Source organism: Triticum aestivum, chromosome 3B (assembly GCF_018294505.1).
Source record: "Triticum aestivum cultivar Chinese Spring chromosome 3B, IWGSC CS RefSeq v2.1, whole genome shotgun sequence".
NCBI lineage: Eukaryota > Viridiplantae > Streptophyta > Magnoliopsida > Poales > Poaceae > Triticum > Triticum aestivum.
In genome coordinates, this window is record NC_057801.1 from 625,241,958 (window position 1) to 625,267,308 (window position 25,351).

Genomic DNA, 25,351 nt, shown 5'->3' on the forward strand with positions numbered 1-25,351 from the left:
GCAAAGGCTTGAACAAAACTCCTTATGAAATTCTCACCGGTAACAAGCCCAATCTCAAGTACTTCCGGGTGTTCGGGTGTAAGTGTTTCATTCTCAAGAAAGGTGTTGGTTTGTCTAAATTTGAGGCTAGAGCTTATGAGGGCATATTTGTTGGTTATGCTACAAACTCTCATGCTTACCGTGTCCTCAACAAGTCCATCAGACTCATTGAGGAGACGTGTAACGTGGAGTTTGACGAAAATAACGGCTCCCAAGTGGAGCAAAGTGGTACTTGTGATGTAGGTGATTAAATTCCTCCCCAAGCCATAAGAAGAATGGGTATTGGTCATATTCTACCCATTGAGGAACCCCTTGTGGCCGAAGGAGAAGGACAATGCTCCACTCAAGTGGAGCCATCACCTCCCCAAGACCCACACGCTTCTGAAGAACAAAGTGAAGGCCCTCACCCTCATGAACAAGACCAAGGGCAAGATCAACCTCAAGATGGTGGTGAACCACCAAATGATGCCCAAGGTCAAGTTCTCCCCCTCGAGCAAGTTCAAGATCAAGAGCAACCTCAAGATCTCGAACAAGCTCAAGACAACGCTCAAGATGATCAAGTTGATCCTCCTCCTTCCACATCCGAGGAGGAATTAGAGCGTCGTGTCGTGAAGATTGCTTCCAAGCTCACCACCAAAGGCCATCTCATGGAGAATGTGGTTGGAATCCTAAGAAAGGGGGTAAGCACTCATAGACAATTAGCAAACTATTGTGAACATCACGCGTTTGTCTCTTGTGTTGAACCCCAAAAGGTCTATGAGGCACTCGAAGATTCAGATTGGCTCAATGCCATGCATGAAGAACTCAACAACTTCGAGTACAACAAGGTGTGGAGATTGGTGCCACGGCCGTCGGGGAACAAGTGGATTTTCAAGAACAAGCAAGACGCTCATGGGAACATCATTCGCAACAAGGCAAGATTGGTAGCACAAGGCTACTCCCAAGTCGAGGGTATCGACTACGGTGAAACCTTTGCTCCCGTTGCTCGCCTTGAATCCATTCGTTTGTTGATTGCTTATGCTCCCCATCACAACTTTAAGTTACAACAAATGGATGTGAAAAGTGCTTTTCTTAATGGTCCTATTAATGAGTTGGTTTATGTCAAGCAACCCCCCGGGTTCGAGGATCCTACTTCCCGGATCATGTGTATCAACTCGATAAGGCACTCTATGGCCTTAAACAAGCCCCACGTGCGTGGTATGACCACCTTACCGAGTTGTTACAAGATCGTGGATTTGAAGTTGGGCAAATTGATCCCACTCTTTTTACTAAGAAGGTCAAAGGGGAGTTATTTGTGTGCCAACTATATGTTGATGACATTATCTTTGGTTCCCCTAACAAAGTTTTCAATGAGGAATTTGCCGCTCTCATGACCTCTAAGTTCAAGATGTCTTCGATGGGAGAGTTCAAGTTCTTCCTTGGTTTTGATATCAAACAAAGAAGAGAAGGTACCTTCATCAACCAAGCCAAATACACTCAAGACATGCTAAAGAGATTCAAGCTAAGTGATGTCAAGCCGGCTACTACTCCAATGCCTACCAAGTGCCAACTTGACATTGATCCCAATGGTAAAGCGGTGGATCAAAAGGTATATCACTCTATGATTGGATCCTTGCTTTTGTTGGGGAACGTAGTAATTTCAAAAAATTCCTACGCACACGCAAGATCATGGTGATGGCATAGCAACGAGAGGGGAGAGTGTTGTCCACGTACCCTCGTAGACCGTAAGCGGAAGCGTTAGCACAACGCGGTTGATGTAGTCGTACGTCTTCACGATCCGACCGATCCAAGCACCGAACGTACGGCACCTCCGAGTTCAACACACGTTCAGCTCGATGACGATCCTCGGGCTCCGATCCAGCAAAGCTTCGGGGATGAGTTCCGTCAGCACGACGGCGTGATAACGATGATGATGTTCTACCGGCGCAGGGCTTCGCCTAAACTCCGCGATGATATGACCGAGGTGGAATATGATGGAGGGGGCACCGCACACGGCTAAGGAACGATCCGTAGATCAACTTGTGTGTCATGGGGTGCCCCCCTGCCCCCGTATATAAAGGAGCAAGGGGGGGAGGAGTCCGGCCCTAGGAGGGGGCACGCCAAGTGTGGAGTCTTACTAGGACTCCCTAGTCCTAGTAGGATTCCACCTCCCTTGTTGGAGTAGGAGAAGGGGAAAGAGGGGGAGAGGAAGAAGGAAAGGGGGGCTGCGCCCCTTGTCCAATTCGGACCAGAGGGGGGGCGCAGGCCTCCTTCCTTTTGGCCTCTCTCCTCTATTCCCGTATGGCCCAATAAGGCCCATATACTCCCCGGCGAATTCCCGTAACTCTCCGGTACTCCGAAAAATACCCGAATCACTCGGAACCTTTCCGAACTCCGAATATAGTCATCCAATATATCGATCTTTACGTCTCGACCATTTCGAGACTCCTCGTCATGTCCCCGATCTCATCCGGGACTCCGAACTCCTTCGGTACATCAAAACTCATAAACTCATAGTATAACTGTCATCGAAACCTTAAGCGTGCGGACCCTACGGGTTCGAGAACTATGTAGACATGACCTAGAACTATTCTTGGTCAATAACCAATAGCGGAACCTGGATGGCCATATTGGCTCCTACATATTCTACGAAGATCGTTATCGGTCAAACCGCATAACAACATACTTTGTTACCTTTGTCATCGGTATGTTACTTGCCCGAGATTTGATCGTCAGTATCCAATACCTAGTTCAATCTTGTTACCGGCAAGTCTCTTTACTCGTTACGTAATGCATCATTCCGTAACTAACTCATTAGCTACATTGCTTGCAAGGCTTATAGTGATGTGCATTATCGAGAGGGCCCAGAGATACCTCTCCGACAATCGGAGTGACAAAACCTAATCTCGAAATACGCCAACCCAACATGTACCTTTGGAGACACCTGTAGTACTCCTTTATAATCACCCAGTTACGTTGTGACGTTTGCTAGCACCCAAAGTGTTTCTCCGGTAAACGGGAGTTGCATAATCTCATAGTTACAGGAACATGTATAAGTTATGAAGAAAGCAATAGAAATATACTAAACGATCAAGTGCTAGGCTAACGGAATGGGTCATGTCAATTACATCATTCTCCTAATGATGTGATCCCATTAATCAAATAACAACTCTTTGTCCATGGTCAGGAAACATAACCATCTTTGATTAACGAGCTAGTCTAGTAGAGGCATACTAGTGACACTCTGTTTGTCTATGTATTCACACATGTATCATGTTTCCAGTTAATACAATTCTAGCATGAATAATAAACATTTATCATGAAATAAGGAAATAAATAATAACTTTATTATTGCCTCTAGGGCATATTTCCTTCAGTCTCCCACTTGCACTAGAGTCAATAATCTAGTTCACATCTCCATGTGATTTAACAGCAATAGTTCACATCACCATGTGATTAACACCCATAGTTCACATCGATATGTGATCAACACCCAAAGGGTTTACTAGAGTCAGTAATCTAGTCCACATCGCTATGTGATTATCACCCAAAGAGTACTAAGGTGTGATCATGTTTTGCTTGTGAGATAATTTTAGTCAACGGGTCTGTCACATTCAGATCCGTAAGCATTTTGCGAATTTCTATGTCAACAATGCTCTGCAAGGAGCTACTCTAGCTAATTGCTCCCACTTTTCAATATGTATCTGGATCGAGACTTAGAGTCATCCAGATCGGTGTCAAAACTTGCATCGACGTAACTCTTTGCGACGAACCTTTTTTCACCTCCATAATCGAGAAACATATCCTTATTCCACTAAGGATAATATTGACCACCGTCCAGTGATCTTACTCCTAGATCACTATTGTACTCCCTTGTCAAACTCAGTATAGGGTATACAATAGATCTGGTACACAGCATGGCATACTTTATAGAACCTATGGCTGAGGCATAGGGAATGACTTCCATTCTTTTTCTATCTTCTGCCATGGTCGGGTTTTGAGTCTTACTCAATTTCACACCTTGCAACACAGGCAAGAACTCTTTCTTTGACTGCTCCATTTTGAACTTACTTCAAAATCTTATCAAGGTATGTACTTATTGAAAAAAACTTATCAAGCGTCTTGATCTATCTCTATAGATCTTGATGCTCAATATGTAAGCAGCTTCATCGAGGTATTTCTTTGAAAAACTCCTTTCAAACACTTCTTTATGCTTTGCAGAATAATTCTACATTATTTCCGATCAACAATATGTCATTCACATATACTTATCAGAAATGTTGTAGTGCTCCCACTCACTTTCTTGTAAATACAGGCTTCACCGCAAGTCTGTATAAAACTATATGCTTTGATCAACTTATCAAAGCGTATATTTCAACTCCGAGATGCTTGCACCAGTCCATAGATGGATCATTGGAGCTTGCACATTTTGTTAACACCTTTAGGATTGACAAAAACTGTCTGGTTGCATCATATACAACTCTTCTTTAATAAATCCATTAAGGAATGCAGTTTTGTTTATCCATTTGCCAGATTTCATAAAATGCGGCAATTACTAACATGATTCGGACAGACTTTAAGCATCGATACGAGTGAGAAAATCTCATTGTAGTCAACACCTTGAACTTTGTCAAAAACCTTTTTCGACAAGTCTAGTTTTGTAGATACTAACACTACTATCAGCGTCTGTCTTCCTCTTAAAAATCCATTTAATCTCAATGGCTTGCCGATCATCGGGCAAGTCAACCAAAGTCCATACTTTGTTCTCATACATGGATCCCATCTCAGATTTCATGGCCTCAAGCCATTTTGCGGAATCTGGGCTCACCATCGCTTCTTCATAGTTCGTAGGTTCATCATGATCTAGTAGCATGACTTCCAGAACAGGATTGCCGTACCACTCTGGTGCGGATCTTACTCTAGTTTACCTACGAGATTCGGTAGTAACTTGATCTGAAGTTACATGATCATCATCATTAGCTTCCTCACTAATTGGTGTAGTAGTCACAGGAACAAATTTCTGTGATGAACTACTTTCCAATAAGGGAGAAGGTACAATTACCTTATCAAGTTCTACTTTCCTCCCACTCACTTCTTTCGAGAGAAACTCCTTCTCTAGAAAGGATCCATTTTTAGCAACGAATGTTTTGCCTTCGGATCTGTGATAGAAGGTGTACCCAACTTTCTCCTTTGGGTATCCTATGAAGACACATTTCTCCTATTTGGGTTTGAGCTTATCAGGTTGAAAACCTTTTTCATATAAGCATCGCAACTCCAAGTTTTAAGAAACGACAGCTTAGGTTTCTTGCCAAACCATAGTTCATACGGTGTCGTCTCAACGGATTTAGATGGTGCCCTATTTAACGTGAATGTAGCTGTCTCTAATGCATAACCCCAAAACGATAGTGGTAAATCGGTAAGAAACATCATAGATTGCACTATATCCAATAAAGTACGGTTATGACGTTCGGACACACCATTATGTTGTGGTGTTCCAGGTGGCGTGAGTAGTGAAACTATTTCACATTGTTTTAACTGAAGACCAAACTCGTAACTCAAATATTCTTCTCCACGATCAGATCGTAGAAACTTTGTTACAATGATTTTTCACTTCACTCTGAAATTATATGAACTTTTCACATGTTTCAGACTTCTATTTCATTAAGTAGATATACTCATATATGCTCAAATCATCTGTGAAGGTCAGAAAATAATGATACCCGCTGCAAGCCTTAATATTCATCGGACCACATACATCAGTATGTATGATTTCCAACAAATCTGTTGCTTGCTCCATTGTTCCGGAGAACGGCGTTTTAGTCATCTTGCCCAAGAGACATGGTTCGCAAGCATCAAGCGATTCATAATCAAGTGATTCCAAAATCCCATCAGCATGGAGTTTCATCATGCGCTTTATACCAATATGACTTAAATGGCAGTGCCACAAATAAGTTGCACTATCATTATTAACTTTGCATCTTTTGGCTTCAATATTATGAATATGTGTATCACTATGATCGAGATCCAACAAACCATTTTCGTTGGTGTGTATGACCATAGAAGGTTTTACTCATGTAAACAAAACAACAATTGTTCTCTAACTTAAATGAATAACCGTATTGCAATAAACATGATCAAATCATATCCATGCTCAACGCAAACACCAAATAACACTTATTTAGTTTTAACACTAATCCCGAAAGTATAGGGAGTGTGCGATGATGATCATATCAATCTTGGAACTACTTCCAACACTCATCGTCACTTCCCCTTCAACTAGTCTCTGTTTATTTTGTAACTCCTGTTTCGAGTTACTAATCTTAGCAACCGAACAAGTATCAAATACTTAGGGGCTACTATAAACACTAGTAAGGCACACATCAATAACCTGTATATCAAATATACTCTTGTTCACTTTGCCATCCTTCTTATCCACCAAATATTCAGGGCATTTCTGCTTTCAGTGATCATTTCCTTTGCAGTAGAAGCACTCAGTTTCAGGCTTTGGTCCAGCTTTGGGCTTCTTCGCGGGAGCGACAACTTGCTTGTCATTCTACTTGAAGTTCCCTTTCTTTCCCTTTGCCCTTTTCTTGAAACTAGTGATCTTGTCAACCATCAACACTTGATGCTCTTTCTTGATTTCTACCTTCATCGATTTCAACATCACGAAGAGCTCGGGAATCGTTTTCGTCATCCCTTGCATACTGTAGTTCATCACAAAGTTCTACTAACTTAGTGATGGTGACTAGAGAACTCTGTCAATCACTATCTTATCTGGAAGATTAACTCCCACTTGATTCAAGCGATTGTAGTACCCAGACAATCTGAGCACATGCTCACTAGTTGAGCGATTCTCCTCCATCTTTTAGCAATAGAACTTGTTGGAGACTTCATATCTCTCAACTCGGGTATTTGCTTGAAATATCAACTTCAATTCCTGGAACATCTCATATGGTCCATGACGTTCAAAACGTCTTTGAAGTCCCGATTCTAAGCCGTTAAGCATGGTGCACTAAACTATCAAGTAGTCATCATATTGAGCTAGCCAAACGTTCATAACGTCTACATCTGCTCCTGCAATAGGTCTGTCACCTAGCGGTGCATTAAGGACATAATTTTTCTGTGCAGCAATGAGGATAAACCTCAGATCACGGATCCAATCCGCATCATTGCTACTAACATTTTTCAACACAATTTTCTCTAGGAACATATCAAAATAAACATATGAAAGCAACAACGCAAGCTATTGATCTTACAACATAATTTGCAAAATACTACCAGGACTAAGTTCATGATAAATTAAAGTTCAATTAATCATATTACTTAAGAACTCCCACTTAGACAGACATCTCTCTAGTCATCTAGGTGATCACGTGATCCAAATCAACTAAACCATAACCGATCATCACGTGAGATGGAGTAGTTTTCAATGGTGAACATCACTATGTTGATCATATCTACTATATGATTCACGCTCGACCTTTCGGTCTCCGTGTTCCGAGGCCATATCTGCATATGCTAGGCTCGTCAAGTTTAACCTGAGTATTCCGCGTGTGCAAAAACTGGATTGTAGCCATTGTAGATGGACGTAGAGCTTATCACACCCAATCATCACGTGGTGTCTGGGCACGACAAACTTTGGCAACGGTGCATACTCAGGGAGAACACTTCTTGATAATTAGTGAGAGATCATCTTAAAATGCTACCGTCAATCAAAGCAAGAATAAGATGTATAATAGATAAATATCATATGCAATCAAAATATGTGACATGATATGGCCATGATCATCTTGCGCCTTTGATCTCCATCTCCAAAGTACTGTCATGATCTCTATCGTCACCGGCACGACACCATGATCTTCATCATCTTGATCTATATCAATGTGTCATCACATGCTTGTCTCACCAACTATTGCTCTTGCAACTATTGCTATCGTATAGCGATAAAGTAAAGCAATTATTTGGCACTTGCATCTTATGCAACAAAGAGACATCCATAGGGCTTCTGCCAGTTGCCGATAACTTCAACCAAAACATGATCATCTCATACAACAACTTATATCTTATCACGTCTTGACCATATCACATCACAACATGCCCTGCAAAAACAAGTTAGACGTCCTCTACTTTGTTGTTGCAAATTTTACGTGGCTGCTATGGGCTGAGCAAGAACCGTTCTTACCTATGCATCAAAACCACAACGATAGTTCGTCAAGTTGGTGCTGTTTTAACCTTCGCAAGGACCGGGCGTAGCCATACCCGGTTCAACTAAAGTTGGAGAAACTGACACCCGCTAGCCACCTGTGTGCAAAGCACGGCGGTAGAACCAGTCTCGCGTAAGCGTACGCGTAATGTCGGTCCAGGCCGCTTCATCCAACAATACCGCCGAACCAAAGTATGACATGCTGGTAAGCAGTATGACTTATATCGCCCACAACTCACTTGTGTTCTACTCGTGCATATAACATCAACGCATAAAACCTGGCTCAGATGCCACTGTTGGGGAACGTAGTAATTTCAAAAAATTCCTACACACACGCAAGATCATGGTGATGGCATAGCAATGAGAGGGGAGAGTGTTGTCCACGTACCCTCGTAGACCGTAAGCGGAAGCATTAGCACAACGCGGTTGATGTAGTCGTACGTCTTCACGATCCGACCGATCCAAGCACTGAACGTACGGCACCTCCGAGTTCAGCACACGTTCATCTCGATGACGATCCCCGGGCTCCGATCCAGCAAAGCTTCGGGGATGAGTTCCGTCAGCACGACGGCGTGGTGACGATGATGATGTTCTACCGGCACAGGGCTTCGCCTAAACTCCGCGACGATATGACCGAGGTGGAATATGATGGAGGGGGCACCGCACACGGCTAAGGAACGATCCGTAGATCAACTTGTGTGTCATGGGGTGCCCCCCTGCCCCCGTATATAAAGAAGCAAGGGGGGGAGGAGGCCGACCCTAGGAGGGGGCGCGCCAAGTGTGGAGTCCTACTAGGACTCCCTAGTCCTAGTAGGATTCCACCTCCCTTGTTGGAGTAGGAGAAGGGGAAAGAGGGGGAGAGGAAGAAGGAAAGGGGGGCTGCGCCCCTTGTCCAATTCGGACCAGGGGGGGGGGCACAGGCCTCCTTCCTTTTGGCCTCTCTCCTCTATCCCCGTATGGCCCAATAAGGCCCATATACTCCCCGGCGAATTCCCGTAACTCTCCGGTACTCCAAAAAATACCCGAACCACTCGGAATCTTTTCGAACTCCGAATATAGTCGTTCAATATATCGATCTTTACGTCTCGACCATTTCGAGACTCCTCGTCATGTCCCCGATCTCATCCGGGACTCCAAACTCCTTCGGTACATCAAAACTCATAAACTCATAGTATAACTGTCATATATTTTCATGATAACCTTGCATATATTTTCATGAAGCCCTTGGATGAAGCAAGATTTCGTGAGTTAAGGTATGAGCTAAATATCATTGATTCGAGCAATGTGACTTGAACCCTTGCACACCTCACCTCACTTAATTTGTTGTGTAGTTTAGGTGTAGGCATGGACATAGGGGGAGTGTTGTTCTCTCAATGAAATCTCCCTCCCCCCATTATGCATAAATTGATCTAGTCTTTCACATTAACCATTTTTGATGGTACTTGTGCTTCAAGGATGAGTTTTGGTCATGGGTCCAAGGTTAAAATCTTTGCGATGCCATACCTCTTGACTCAAACATAGGTGGCCTCGGCCACCGCCCTCTCTCGAAGAGGTGTGTTTTGGCCCCTTGCTAGTGTGTTTGCCGCCGTGTTGGTCTTTCCTCCTTCGTGCCTTTGCTTTTCCGTTTCTTTTTTAGCTTAACCATTCTGTCTAGGGGCCGGTTTGTTGCTGGGCGGTACTACCGCAGGTGGTGCGCGGTACTACCGCTTATGAGCGGTACTACCGCCCACCAGCATAGTACTACCGCTGCGGGGCAGGGTCAGGGGGTTATATCGGGGGCAGGGGGAGGTTTCTTCTCCCCCATACCCATTCGCTCGCCCCCTCGCTCCGTTTCTTCTCTCTAGCAACTGGTCGCCACGGGAGGGCTCCGGCGGATCTCCTTCTCCGGGGCGTCCCTCTCCATTCCCTTTGGTGGAGTCGATCCCCACCTCGTCCTCTTGCAATGGATGCCGGTATTTCCCCCGTTCCCTCTCTCTTCTTGTCTAGATTTCCAATCTAGCATCTTAGGGGCAATAGTGGTTGCATCTCTAGATTTTTGGCCAAATCTAGGCTTGAGTAGGATGGAGAAGGCATCTAGGTGGTTTGGATTAGTGGTTGGTAGAAGTATTTTTGAATTTGGTAGGACGGTAGTGCCAGATCTGACCACGGCAGTAGGAAACCGCAGTTTCCCCGTCTCGAGTGGTACTACCGCTTGGAGCGGTACTGCTGCTTACAGGTCGCGGTACTACCGCTTGCTACCAAGTTCCATCGTGCTCTTACCATTTAGTGATCCTTTTTGTTGTGTTTGGTGGCTTATGCTTGTTCTTTCTGGTTGTTTTGCGTGTTCTTGTGTGTGGTTCCAGGTGATGAACATCCTGAGCATCAGGCTCGACGTATCAACCCCGGTCGTGCCATGTCAAAGCGTTACCACACAACTGAGTCTGCAGGAGGTTCCTCAAGTGCTCCACCTCCACCTCAACTCAAGAAGAAGTCTGCTGTCAAGCCGAAGCAAACTGGCAAAACCGTGCCGCAGATGAATGCCAAGGAGTTTTGGGCAAGGCGTCGCCGCAACCCTTATGAGGCAGACCAAGATCCCACTTTGGTCCCGTCCGTTCTGGAACAGGTTTCAGTTTGCCATATTCTTTGATGTGCTCAAGGCCAAGAAGAACCTCTATGTTAACGTGCGCTCCATCGACACCGACTATATGGAGAAGGATCCTGAATATTTTGGTGAAGCTCTTCAGATGTGCACTCAACTGAACATTCTTGGTATCATGCAATTCAACAAAGATTATGATGCTGATATTGTGGCCCAATTCTATGCCACGGTTCATCTCGGGACTAATGAGGACAGGACACTGACTTGAATGACCAATGGCAAGTTGCTTTCTGTCAAGTGGAAGGCGTTCATGGAGTTGCTTGGGGTGGAAGATCACGGGCTTGCGTCTCATGTCGGCTTTCGCCCTCACCGCAACACAACCTCCACTCACAAGCAAGCTCTCTGGCCCTATTGCACGCTGAAGATCAACCCTGAGACTAAGAAGGAAACATATGAGCTGCCTGCCTTTCTGGATATTCTTCACCGTGTCTTCCGTGAGACTCTTTTCCCTCGCATTGGGAATCTGGATATGGTTCATTCTTATCTCATGGACATGCTTCTCTTATGCCAGCGTGAGAAGGAAGAAAACACTGGCGAGTCCCTGGACATCTCTCATGTTATGTGGTCTGAACTCTTATCTGCCATCTCTGAGCGTAAGTGCCTGATCTATGGTCCATTCATCATGCTGCTTATTGATAAGGCCTGGGATCGTGTCTATCCCAAGGTTTTGCTAGAGAGTGGAGAGTTGGTGTCTCATGAGGTCAAGCGTCTGAGGAAGAAGGACAACTGGGGCACTCAGGTCCCTAAGTCTGGGGGTGCATCGTCTGCTGCTGCCATGGAGACCGAGGAGGAGGCTGAGGCTGAGGATGATGATGACTATGAGCCTTCTGGGGATGAGCCCTCTTGGGCAAAGAAGCTCAAGCTCAAGATAAAGAAGCTGTTTTGCATGGAGTCTCACGGTCAGTACATGACTCATGTTGCTGAGAAGAAGGCCAGGGGTCATCACAAGGAGCTCATGCGTCAGTTGGGTGCTACCGTTCTCAGTGGATCCGAGGACCAGCTTACTGAGGAGGAGGACTGGATTCAGCAGCACTGCCCGTGGACAGATTCTGATGCCGAGCAGTTCCCAACCGACAACGGTGGTGAAGACGATCACGCTGAGATCTGATGTTCGCGACCTTGCTATCACCTGGAGCCGTAGCAACACCCCCTCTCTCTTTGGTGTCTCAATGCCAAAGGGGGAGAGAGTTTAGGGATTTGTGTCGTCATTGTCTGTTTCGCGAGTGTGTCTTCTTTGTGGTGTGCTTTCTTGCCGTTTGCTTTGTTTGGTTTTGTGTCAGTGAGACCTAAGTTCCAGACATATGGTGTGAGACATATGCTACCTTATCTTTAGATTATCTTTATCTATGTCTACCTAGTTTATGAGTTGCTTGCTTATCCTGTTATTTACTCTGCTCTCATATACCCTGCTTAGGTTGTTGGTCTCTAAAATGTAGGGGGGGCGTTGATCCTAGTATGTGTGCCATGCAGTCCAAAGCACTTATCTAGATAGCACACATCTAGGGGGAGCCCATCTACATTTTAGGACGGTGGGTTTTTTGCGCATGTCATATGTCTTTCCCCGTTTGTGCAAATCCCGTATTGTCATCAATCCACCAAAAAGGGCGAGATTGTAAGGGCATATTTATCCCCAAGGTTTTTTGGTGATTGATGACAATGCTTTTGCGGACTAATCGTGTGCGTTGAGTTTTTCAGAGATTCATCCTTTGGCACGAGACGATTCCCTCCCCTTGGTGTTTTATTCAAGACGATGTAGCTCCTTCGTTTCTCTATTGGTGGACTAGTTTCGTAGGAGTCACCATACTATCAAGAGGGGATCCGCTTTAGTAAGTCTAGGGTGGAATCAACACGTACACATCCTTATCACACCCTATGTTCCTTTCCGCATCATTGGAGCTATCCTTCCTCTCCTTGCCTACCCTGACCTGTCCCAGCGGTAGTACCGCGGTCCTCAGCGGTAGTACCGCCGAAGCACGTCAAGCGGTAGTACCGCTCCCCAAGCGGTAGTACCGCTTGCTGTCTTCGACCGTAGTACTGCTGTGGTTCCGGGCTACTACCGCCTCGACTCGAGACCTCGGTTTTTCGTGTCGGGTTTTGCGGTACTAGTAGGGGCAGTAGTGGCGGTAGTACCGCCCCTTCTTCCGTGGTAGTACCGCTCTGGGCCTAGGTCCCTGCTATCCTCGTGTGCGCGGCAGTACTGTTGGGAGGGAATGGTAGTACCGCTGGTTCAGTGGTAGTACCGCCCTGCCCAAGCAGTAGTACCGCTCTGTGCATGGCTGCTTGGAGGGGTAACAGTTGGATTGTTTCCCCCACTATATAAAGGTGTCTTCTTCCCCAAAGTTGACCTATCTCTTCCGCCAAAAGCTCCATTGTTGCTCCAAGCTCCATTTCCGCCCGATCTCTCTCCCTAGCCAATTAAACTTGTTGATTTGCTCGGGATTGGTTGAGAAGGCCCCGATCTACACTTCCACCATGAGAAATTTGATTCCCCCCACTAATCCATAGCGGATCTTGTTACTCTTGGGTGTTTGAGCACCCTAGACGGTTGAGGTCACCTCGGAGCCATAGTCCATTGTGGTGAAGCTTCGTGGTGTCGTTGGGAGCCTCCAATTAAGTTGTGGAGATTGGCCCAGCCTTGTTTGTAAAGGTTCGGTCGCCGCCTTCAAGGGCACCAATAGTGGAATCACGGCATCTCGCATTGTGTGAGGGCGTGAGGAGAATACGGTGGCCCTAGTGGCTTCTTGGGGAGCATTGTGCCTCCACACCGCTCTAACGGGGACATACTTCCCCTTAAAAGGAAGGAACTTCGGTAACACATCCTCGTCTCCACCGGCTCCACTCTTGGTTATCTCGTGCCTTTACTTGTGCAAGCTTATTTGTGTTGTATCCCTTGCTTGCTTATGTGCTAGTTGTTATTGCATCATATAAGTTGCTCACATAGTTGCATATCTAGACAACCTACCTTGTTGGAAAGTTTAAATTGGTAAAAAAAAGAATAAAAATTGTTAGTTGCCTATTCACCCCGCTCTAGTCAACTATATCGTTCCTTTCACCAGGCCCGGATTTCGCCGCTGCGCGCACCCACCGCCGCAACCCCGTGTCCGCCTCCCGCTCCCGATCTGGAACAACAGGAGCCCGAGCTCAGCGCCCCGAGCCCCTGCCTCGCTGACCCAGCGCCTCCCGATCCCGCCGCCCCATCTGCGTGCCACCGTGTCCTCATCGGAGACGAGCACAACCCTGCCCGAGCTAGGGCCTCGGCGGAGTCCCGACCCCACCGTAGTTCACTGCTGCTGTAGTCTTCCCTTGCCATGGCGCCGCCGCCTCAAGCTCCGCCGGACCCCATCACGCCCGAAGCCGTCCTCCCCGACCTCGGATCTCCCCATTCCAGCCAGTCCCCACCATGGCCGCCTCACCAGAGCTCCTCCACAAGTAGCGCCGCCGCCCCTTGCCCTCCTGCTCGTGCGCCAGGCATGAGAAGGAGGCCGCCCCATGTCAGCGCCTCATGGGCCCAGCAGCCCAGCCCACTTCCCCGTCAGCCCCGGCCTGCCATCTTCACCGACCTGGGCCGAGCCCAGTGGTGAGCCCCAGCTATCCCGCGCCCGTGCATCAATTTGTTATCTGACGCTCGTCCTTTTTTTCCTGAAAATTTGGCCAAGTCCCTGGAAAAAAAAATATGTGTGCATGTTTGAGTGATGATAACTTTGTGCATATTGCTCCATTTTGCATGTATGATATGTCAAAATGTTCATCTCTTGATGCTATACATGTTGGAGTAGTTTGTATTCATGCTACTGTTCATGTTGATGTCTTAATCTTCGTTGCGAAATTGCTAAGTGTTATATATTGCTGAAAACTGCTACATGTTAGCATCATTTAGGTATCTTGTGAGTGGTGTAACTTTGTACTTGTTGATGCTATGGTGAGGATCTTGATATGCAAATGTTCTGCTCTTCATGTTCTACACGTTGATGTGCTTTGCATTCATGTTAGGGTGCATCTTGATATGTTAATCTCTGTTGCAAAAGTGCTTGTTGCTGTTAATTGCTGAAAACTCTTATAACTTGCCTATTTGTCTTTTTTATATCTTTTTGTGTGATTTTCTTTTGAGCATCATGTCTACATGTTTTAGGAGCATAATTATGTCATCTTTGCTGTGGTGCAATCCATGTATTTTAATATGCCCTGTAGTGAGTGTATCAAGCTTGTGATGAGTAGACATGGACAACAAAACATGTCAACTGAGCATCTCTAGTTTTCTGTTAACATCATGATGTCATGTTGTTCCAGTTTTCTGTTAACTTCATGATGTCATGTTGTGAGCTTGCTATTGATTGATCCATGCCTCTTTTGGAGATGCTCCAATTACACGTTTTGAAGTATGCTATGAGTGCTTTGCCCAGATGCCAAGTTTGTTAATTTTGGATATCATATGCCTCTTTTCATGCTTGCAAACATGCTATCATAATGTTGCTGTTTTACACTTGCTGAAACTGTTTCAATTTCCAACCTTGTCTTGTTGGTTCCCACTAATCCATGAGCCATATGTATATGATGCCATGATGTTATTTGCTCTTTGTTATGTGTACTTTGACTTCGTGCCCTTAGTTGCTATGTATAGTTGCTGTAGCATCTTTGTTTCATGCCTCCAACATGCCATCATATTAACTCTGCTCATGTATATGTCCCTGTGTTATAAAGTTGCATTTTGCATTGATCACATTGGTTTAATCTTGATGCCTATGAACCTGAACCTGAACCTTAATGATATTTGAAGTATGTTATGTGTACATGAAGTGCATGTCTAGTTTGTGCTCATATGATTCCTGTAGCATGTTGTTTTGATGTTTGCAAAGTGTCTACTTGCTGTTTTGGACAACTTGTCCTTTAAACTTGTTTGGAGTGTATGTGTTGCACCGTTGCTCCGTTTTGAGCATGATCTATATGAAAATTGCTTAGAATTGTATGTAGTTCATCATGTCATGTTGGATCCTTCCTTTGAGTGTGTTTGCTTGATGTTTGTATGCATTTTGCATCAATGCCATGTTTAACTTGTTTTGCTCATATCTTCTAGGCTGTAGCTCCGAATTAAATGAACTTTATAGGTAACTTGACTAGATTTTCGCGTAGATCATCATGGTGCATCTTAACTTGCTGTATAACAACTTTAAATTAATGTATTGTTCAGTTCTGGACCAATTTCGAAATTTGCATATGAGGACTTTCCGGACTTGTTATATGTTGTTTCCGGCCTCATTTAAACTTGCTTTGACGTGATGTTCTTGTATGCATCATGTCTTGCCATGAGTAGCATCATATAGCCTTGTCATGCATCATACTTGGTTGAGCATCATGCCATGTTTATGTGTTGTGTGTTTACCATGTTGTTTGCTTCTTTCCGGTTGTGCTTCTTCTCGATAGTTCCTGTTTTGTTGCGACCATGAGGATCCGTTCATCTATGCTTGGTTCGTCTTCGCTCGTCCGTCTTCTTCATGTACTCGTTCTTCTTCCTAGCGGGATTTCAGGCAAGATGACCGTTACCCTGGATCTCACTACTATCATTGCTATGCTAGTTATCTCGATGCTATTGCTATGTTGCGCTTCCTACCACTTGTTTATCGAGCCTCCCAAATTGGCATGTCAGCCTCTAACCTTTTACACCCTTCCTAGCAAACCGTTGTTTGGCTATGTTACCGCTTTGCTCAGCCCTTCTTATAGCGTTGCTAGTTGTAGGTACAGTTGCAGGTTGTTCCATGTTGGAACATGGATATCGTGGATATTTTGGAATATCACAATATCTCTTATTTAATTAATGCATATATATACTTGGTAAAGGGTGGAAGGCTCAGCCTTATGCTTGGTGTTTTGTTCCATTCTTGCCACCCTAGTTTCTGTCATACCGTTGTTATGTTCCTTGATTTTGCGCCCCTAACACAGTGAGGGGTATGGGACCCTCTTGACAATTCGCTTTGAATAAAAATCTTCCAGCAAGGCCCAACATTGGTTTTACATTTTCCATAATAATAATTGAACTAAATAATTAATTGGCATAGGGCATCATGAACCCGATGATTTTCTACATAGCAGGGGGGGGGGCAACGCTGATGGTGTTGGTCCCAAACGGGCAGACTGGGGGGCCGCCTTGGGGAAACCCGAGGTATTTGGTATACAACTGTAGGCTGACCCATCCGAACGTGTCCGGAGACTAGATACGCGCGACTGCTATCAGGGTGTCGACACGCCGGAAGGTCTTGCTGGACTTGTTTTACCATTGTCGAAATGTCTTGTGCACCGGGATCCCGAGTCTGATCGGATGTCCTGCGATGGAGGATTGTCTCCGCGGATCATGAGCTTGTCATGGGCTAAGTTGGGGCACCCCTGCAGGGTTTAAACTTTCGAGAGCCGTGCCCGCGGTTATGTGGCAGATGGGAATTTTTTATGTCCGGTTGTAGAGAACTTGACACCAAATTCAAATTAAAATACACCAACCGCGTGTGTAACCATGATGGTCTCTTTTTGGGTGAGTTCAAGAAGAGAACATGGTGGGGTTATGTTTGAACGTAAGTGTTTAGGATCACTTATTGATTATTTAGTTTTTGACCGTCCGCGTAGCTTCTCATCTTATTTTTGTACTCGTAAGTTAGCCACCATACATTGCTTAGTCGCTTGATGCAACCTCACCACTTATCCATTCCATACCCATTAAGCTTTGCTAGTCTTGATACCCATGGTAATGGGATTACTGAGTCCTCGTGGCTCACAGATTACTACAACAACAGTTGCAGGTACAGGTAATGCGATGATCATGACGTGAGAGCGATGTTTGCTTGTCTTGGAGTTCTTCTTCTACTTCTTCCTCGTTTAGGGGTTAGGTTCCTGGTCGGCAGCCTGGGCTAGCAGGGTGGATGTCGTTTGAGTTAATGTTTGTGTTTCATCCATAGTCGGATATTGCTCTTATGTATGATGTTGTTGTATTCATGTGGCATTGTATGCCTTTTGTATGTATCCCCATCTATTATGTAATGGTATGATGTAATGATATCCACCTTGCAAAAGCGCCTTCAATATGCGCTTCTATCCTTGGTGGGACCTTCGAGTTCCTTTAGGATAGGGCCACATATTGGGCGTGACACTGAATGCCTTCAATCAGGCCATTTTGGCGAAGCAAGCTTGGCGTTTTCTCACGACACCATCATCCCCATGTGCTTGTGTGTTGAAAGCTAGGTATTCTAAGGATTCTGACTTTATGCTCATGACCTACCCGGAGGGTAGTTCATACACGCTAGCATAATCTATGTGAGAGAACTTATTCGTGAAGGTCTGATATGGAGAACAGAAAATGGGGCCAAGGTTGATGTGTGGCATGATACCTGGATCCCAACTTGGTCTATGAGACCACTTGGATTCGAAGATATGTGAAATGTTTGTCATGTTAGTGACCTTCTCAATCCTCAAGCATTGGTTTGGAATGATGCCTTGCCCAACAAGTTTGCCTAGACAATGACACATATGATGTGAAGCATGTGGTGGTCAGTGATGATAACAAGGAGGATATCCTGGCGTGGAACTTCACTCGCCAAATTGTTTTTACCGTCCATTCCATGTATCATCTCAGCATGAGGCCCGGTAAGCAATCCAATAGAAGAGAAGAAAGCTTAGATTTGGTCTTAGCTCACCGAGAGTGGTTGGCCCTCTAGAGTACATGCTAATGTCTCGGACAAGGTGAAGGTGAAAATTCGTATTATACCCTAAGTGTTTTTGGTGTTAATGAGTAATGACACCACGATTGGTGTTCTAGTCATGACCGACCTTGGTATATAACCAGAAGGGCGACCGCCCAGGGCCCGGGCCAGTGGAGGGGCCCATGATCTGGTATGCTTGTATAGCTAGGAAAAAGTAGTTTTTTAATAAATAAAAAGATATGCAAAAATAGTGGAGGAATCAAGATGGGATAGGTCCAAAGTGTTGATTGCTAGGGATAGGAAAAAGTGATTAGGTGAAGCATTGCACGGGCGCAGACTGCATGCATCAGTCACAATCATTTTGTCGCTATTGCCATTAACAAACATTGCTTGCGATTCTTGTCTCCATCGTTTGCCATACTCACGCCATTTTTGGCCGGCCAAGGCAGTCGATCACTCAATCACTCACATTTGGCTATCCCCTCGTCCAGTGCCTTTGTATTTCACAAATACGCATTTTTTCATCCCCAATTTAGTGTGCATGAGATGATTAGGATTCTCGTGTACACATTTCTAATTCTATGTTATTTTTCTTCATAATTTTAGAACATTAGCATGCCTTACAATATTTCCTAAGAAGCATTTTGTTAGTTTTATTCTACTATCTTTATGGTCTTTCCGCCGTAATATGGCATTGTCCAACAAGATGTATGGCCGTAAGTTTACTGTTAACACTATGCAAATGAAGTTATATATATTTATTTACATAGCATGCCCACACACATATCTATCCTCTTAGGACTTGGAGGCCCATGTCACCGAGTTTGTCCTAGGGCCTTTCGAAATATAGAGCCGACCCTGGTTTTAGTTGTGTGTTTGAGTCTATACACAGTGCCATGACATATTCAAATACAAGCATGCATGGATTGAAGTTGTCTCTCCCGGAATTCTTGCCTCCTTCATGGTGTTTAAATTACTCTACTTCATTAGCTCGAAAAATGTGTTGGAAGTTGCACAAAGGTGGCCTGGATTTTGCACAACACATTCAAGCATTTTCATGCTCTCATCAGGCACAATCAAACTTTTCAAGGCCCTAACTGATGACAAAATGAGCTCGCTCACCTTGCTCTCCCCCAATTCCCAAAAGAGGAAAAGTGGCAACATCTTGTCAGTTTTTGTCGCTCGAGTCCTTAGGAAAGTCGTACTATAAAGAGGGGGTGCACCATGAATATATGGTGGGATTCAGATCACATACACTAAGAAATATGCACCCACAAAATATCGCCACTACTTGATAGTGTGCCCAAGCTACAATTGTTATACACATGAAACATGTAGCCTGAACCTCCATTATCTAGCCCTCCGGGCAGCCTCCGACCAGCTTCTGGGGTCAACAGAAGGATTGTACCCTCGAGTACCACCTCTTTGTTAACCCTGGAACCTTCCTAGGAGCCTCTGGGGCCCAGACCCTAGGAGCCTCCGGGGCGTGCAGATTCAGTGCATAATTGTTGGAATCTTGGGCCACCTATAAAAGTTTCCCTTCTTCCCCATGAAGGGAGTGAAGACTCCATTCTCTCTCCTCCATTGATTTGAGCTCATATTTCTTGGATATCTCTTTTCCTATCCACCCAAACTTGTTGATTTTATAGGAAAAACAAGAGGAAACCCCAATCTACACTTTCACCAATGAAAATTGAATCACTCTTGATCCTAGGTAGATCTTGTTACTCTTGGAGTTATTGGGGCCTCCTAGACAGTTGGAGTCCTTCCTAAAGCTTCCTTGTTGTGGTGTTCTTAGTATAAGTTTGTAAAGGTTTGGTGGCGCATTCAAGTCCATTCACGAGTGATTTGAGGCTCATTCATTGGGTGACTCAAAAGGATATTAGGGTGAGCCATTTGGTAGCACTCGGGAAGCCTTGGATCTCGCACCTCTCCAACAAAGATTAGCACTCCCCAAGAGTGTGAAATTCAGGATGTATCTTCGTCTCTGAGCTTGTGGTTTATCCTTTTTGTACCCTTACTTTTCACTACCGCAGGATGCTGCTAACGCGACACTACAATCAGAGACCCTTCAATGAAACTGTGTGTGATGCATTAATCACAAACAGTGATGTAAAAAACTGTTAAAAAAGATGCAAAATGTTTGAGATGGCGGATACATAAAACACAGTTTGCGATTAGGCAACACAACAGAAACGGTCAGCCAGATCAATGTGTCTGCAATTGACGGCATACACTTCACACGGATGAACTATTTGCGATTAGCCACAACAAACAAAAAACAGTTAGACAATTCAACGTGTGTGCACTAGACGGGCACACATTCTAATTAAAAGAAGCGTGCACGATGGTAATAACGAGCGCGCATGGTTGTTGGAACAAGACGTGTGCAGACATCGCCTATTGCGGTGCACCCTATTGAAAGATCGAGGATGTCTCCTAGAGGGGGGTGAATAGGCGCTTCAAAATAATTATGGTTTAGGTTTGAAAAAATGCGGAATAAACCTAGCGCTTAATTTGTCAAGCACAAAACCTACAACAACTAGGCTCACCTATGTGCACCAACAACTTATGCTAAGCAAGTTAAACAACTAAGTGATAGCAAGATATATGACAAGAAACAATATGGCTATCACAAAGTAAAATGCATAAGTAAAGGGCTCGGTAAGAGATAACCAAGATATGTGGAGACGATGATGTATCCCGAAGTTCACACCCTTGCGGATGCTAATCTCCATTTGGAGCAGTGTGGAGGCAGAATGCTCCCCAAGAAGCCAATAGGGCCACCGTAATCTCCTCACGCCCTCGCACAATGCAAGATGTCGTGATTCCACTAAGGGACCCTTGGGGGCGGTCACCGAATCCGTACAAATGGAAACTCCTTGAAACCAACACATGTATTCAATAAATGCCTATGGAAAAATTCTTCAAATATAACTCAATGCAACCATTAGTCCATAGAGAATGTTATCAATTACCAAAACCACACATGGGGGCACCACATGTCCTTTCAATCTCCCCCATTTTGGTAATTGATGACAATCCCTTTCAAGAGAGTTTATATAAGGAATTATGCATCACCATGCAATGCAACAACCAATAATGCATGTGTATGAGATGAAAATGTGCTTAGGAACAAAACCAAAGAAAGAAGAAATAACTCTCTAAAATTCTCCACAAAACTCTCCGAAACTTCTCCCCGATTGGCATCGATTGCCAAAATGGGCGAAAAGCTTAGAAGGACAATATAAATTGTGGTCCTCCATAAATTGTGTATTTCTCAACAAGAGAGTGGAATGCAATACACAGATCAAAAGGTAAATACTTGTAGGAAGACAAACTATATTGAGGCACAAAGATTGCTAAAGAATGATAAGCCACAAAGACATAACAAAGAGAGACACAAGCAATGAAGCAATCAAAAGATACCAACTGAAACAATCCGACAATGGATCCTACAAGCCACATGGATACAAGATATTATGATATGAGCGAAGGAGTGTTCTAAAGAACATAGAGAAGCTCCCCATGATTTGTGCAATATTTAGTTTTGTAATTTGGTACAACATGCACAAAGTAGGATCATCACTCCCCCAAAATCAATAGAAACACACAAGTTCAAGTGAGCATATAGGAAACTAAGCCTAACACTTGCAACAAACACATGGTTGAGCAACATGTAAAAGAGGAAACTTAGGAATAGACTAAAAAACCCGATATGTGTGAGTCAAGGCAATGCACTTGAGAAGACTAATGTACGGATGAGCATTAAGCATCAATATAGTCTTGAATGAATGAGATACACGGTGCAAGGCCTGTCATTCCCACACACAACAAGCAAATGGGTTCACAAGCTCACTAATAAGCATATAAAGAACCTATGCTTGTGACAACCCGTGGTGAAGATATAAAAGGAAGCTTCGTTAAGAGGAGGGATACCAATTTAATTGGCAAAAGTCTCATCATGACAAGTAATAGGAAAACAATCTTCACCACAAAAGAGTGCAACAAGATGTAAAGATATAAGATCCGCACTCAAGACACATACTTTCACGGAGCCACCTAGGAAATACAAAGGAACGAAAGGTGGACGTGAAAGAATAAGGATATCCACTAAAGATGTAACTTATCTCAAGTGAATAGTACTAGGTAGTTGAAAATCATGATGATATCAATCCACAAAGAAGGATGCACACATGAAATGGTTACTCAAGGAAAGAATAGGATACCCAAACGGAAGTCATAAAATATACTGATAAGATATTTGCTTGAAAAGCATATAATGCATGGCTTAATATTATCTTTAGTATATTAATGAGCTTCAACAAAATGAACATCAAAGACATCACAACTATCAACAAGAGATCATTATTGAGATGCTTTGAGAAGGGAAACAAGTATCACAAGAACTAATCAAGAAATGCATGCCATGATGCAACCTACACAAGGTTCTATGTAAGAAATGTATGCATGAGTAGATACTTGTTACCGAGATAGAATTGGAAGGATGTAGTAGATACCAATTGAATGTAAACGATAGTAGTTCATTGAACGTCCCAGCTTGACTCCAATAAGCACATGGTGACACCACCTTTCTTTTGAATGAGCCGAGCATCCAATGCATCTCTAGTTGTTCCTAGAACAACACCACAAACAACATGGTACCCAAACTCATTGGGACCAAAGAGTTAGCAAACCCACAATACATATGACAAACTCCACATAAATATGTGCATATATATATGAAATAGAATTTCGTGCACATCTTAGCCAATTATAGACTTGGTGGAGTTTCCCTTATATATTGGGTCCAATAAAGAAAGCATGCCAAAGAATGTACATAAGGAAATACGCATGCTCTTGACTTCAAGGACCAAATCAACACATGGTTGATAGGATCCCAAAAGAAAAGATACCAAGTGAAAATAACATACTCAAAGAAGAACTTATCACTTGAAGGATACCAAATAAAAGATACATCAAAGAATGAGATATCAATTGATACACAGTAAAAGGAAGACACTAAACTCCCAAAAGAGAGGAAGGTTCCTAACGAACCAAGACCTCTACAAAGTTTCATGGTGGCACACAGTACCAAAAAGAAACGACTTGTCTTCCACCAACACACACTTGATAAGGATCACAAGATGAGTGTTCTAAACAAAACAGGATAGCTCCCCCAAGAGTTGTGCATTATAGAATTTACATTTGAATGCAAAATGCACAAGATGGGATCACCGCTTTCACTATATCCATAGACGCACTAGACGGGATCAAGAAATAAACATGATCCACAAGTGGCACGGAAGAACTTGAGAGTTGAAACAATCCTAGGCAAGAGATAAGGCAAATAAAACCAAAGGCCAATGTAAAGATGATCAACAATTTCTACCACATAAATTGTTACCAATTGTCAAGAGACAAGAAGTATTTGGAAATAATTCCCGATGGTAGATTTCAAAGATATACATCATCATCTTCAGACCAAACACAAAAGCAAATTGCAACTTGTAGAGCTAACATGCCACCTAGGGACAAGATAATTTACAATATCAATTCTAGGTGACAATATCTCAAATGTACACATTTACTGGGCTTGTAATTTGCACATAGCACATTACTCCCCCATAATGTGATACCAAATAAAACCCCACAAGAGGCAATAATAATCCAACAAGAGATAATTAATGGACTATTTAGAATTTGAATTTCTCATGAGAAGACATACCACATAGAGACTAGATAAACTTGTAATATCAATACTAGATGGTATTCCTCATGTACACGCATTTATAGGATAGTGAGGTGCACAAGGCACATCACTACCCCACAAATGGGATATTCCATTAATCTCTCACAAGAGCCAACTAAGATACAAACAATATGCACAAGGTCTCAACGTATGACACACATGTACATGATGTGCAAACCAACATGCATACACATACTTGATTACTCAAGATAAGCAACTTGGATACACAACATATACAAACACATGCAAGGAACAAAACCAAAACATGCAAAGGGGCAAGTAACTTTCAACGTAAACAATTTAAGTACAAGTTACCGCAAGGAGGCACATTGGATATAAGATAGAAACTTGATAACCCAATTGACTCGGCTTGAGACAATAAGAATGATGAAGTCCCCTTAATTCTTCATGATGTATCCAAGTCTCCAATGCCCTACAACAACACATATTGATCAAGTTTGAGCTAGTTGGTCCCCAACTAAGTTGGGTCCTAAGAGGTTAGTCACAATAGGCTTGGCAACCCAAATGGTTCTTTTCTTGACACCACTTTGAGTACCAACAAACTTGGCAAACACGTTCCCAACCTTATCCTTCCCAAGAGAATAGACATCATCTATTAGAATAGGGTTGGATAAGGTACCATTCGTGCATGAAGAAGCTACTTGACCTTTCTCACGACACAGGTAGCAATGTTTACTATTCACTTTCTTCTCACTTGATTTATCAACTTGAGAAGCATTAGCTTGAGTCATCTTGGGAAGAGGCATTTCTTCAACTTGAGGTTGAGCATGGGAATGAACTTGTGGCCACTTCCCTTGTTGCTTGTCACTTATGGCCTTCTTCTTCAATAGGCAAGATGTAACATGATGCCCTTCAACTTTGCACTTGAAGAAAATAATCTTGGCCAAATTCTTGACTTGTTTTTGGCCCTTTTTTTTGTTCATCCTGGACTTTTTCTTATTGGAGTTGAATCCAAGTCCACCTTTGTCATTGGGGGATTTTTTCACACTCAAGATATTGTTGAGTGTGGACTTCCCTCCATGACTCTTTTCCAAGTCTTT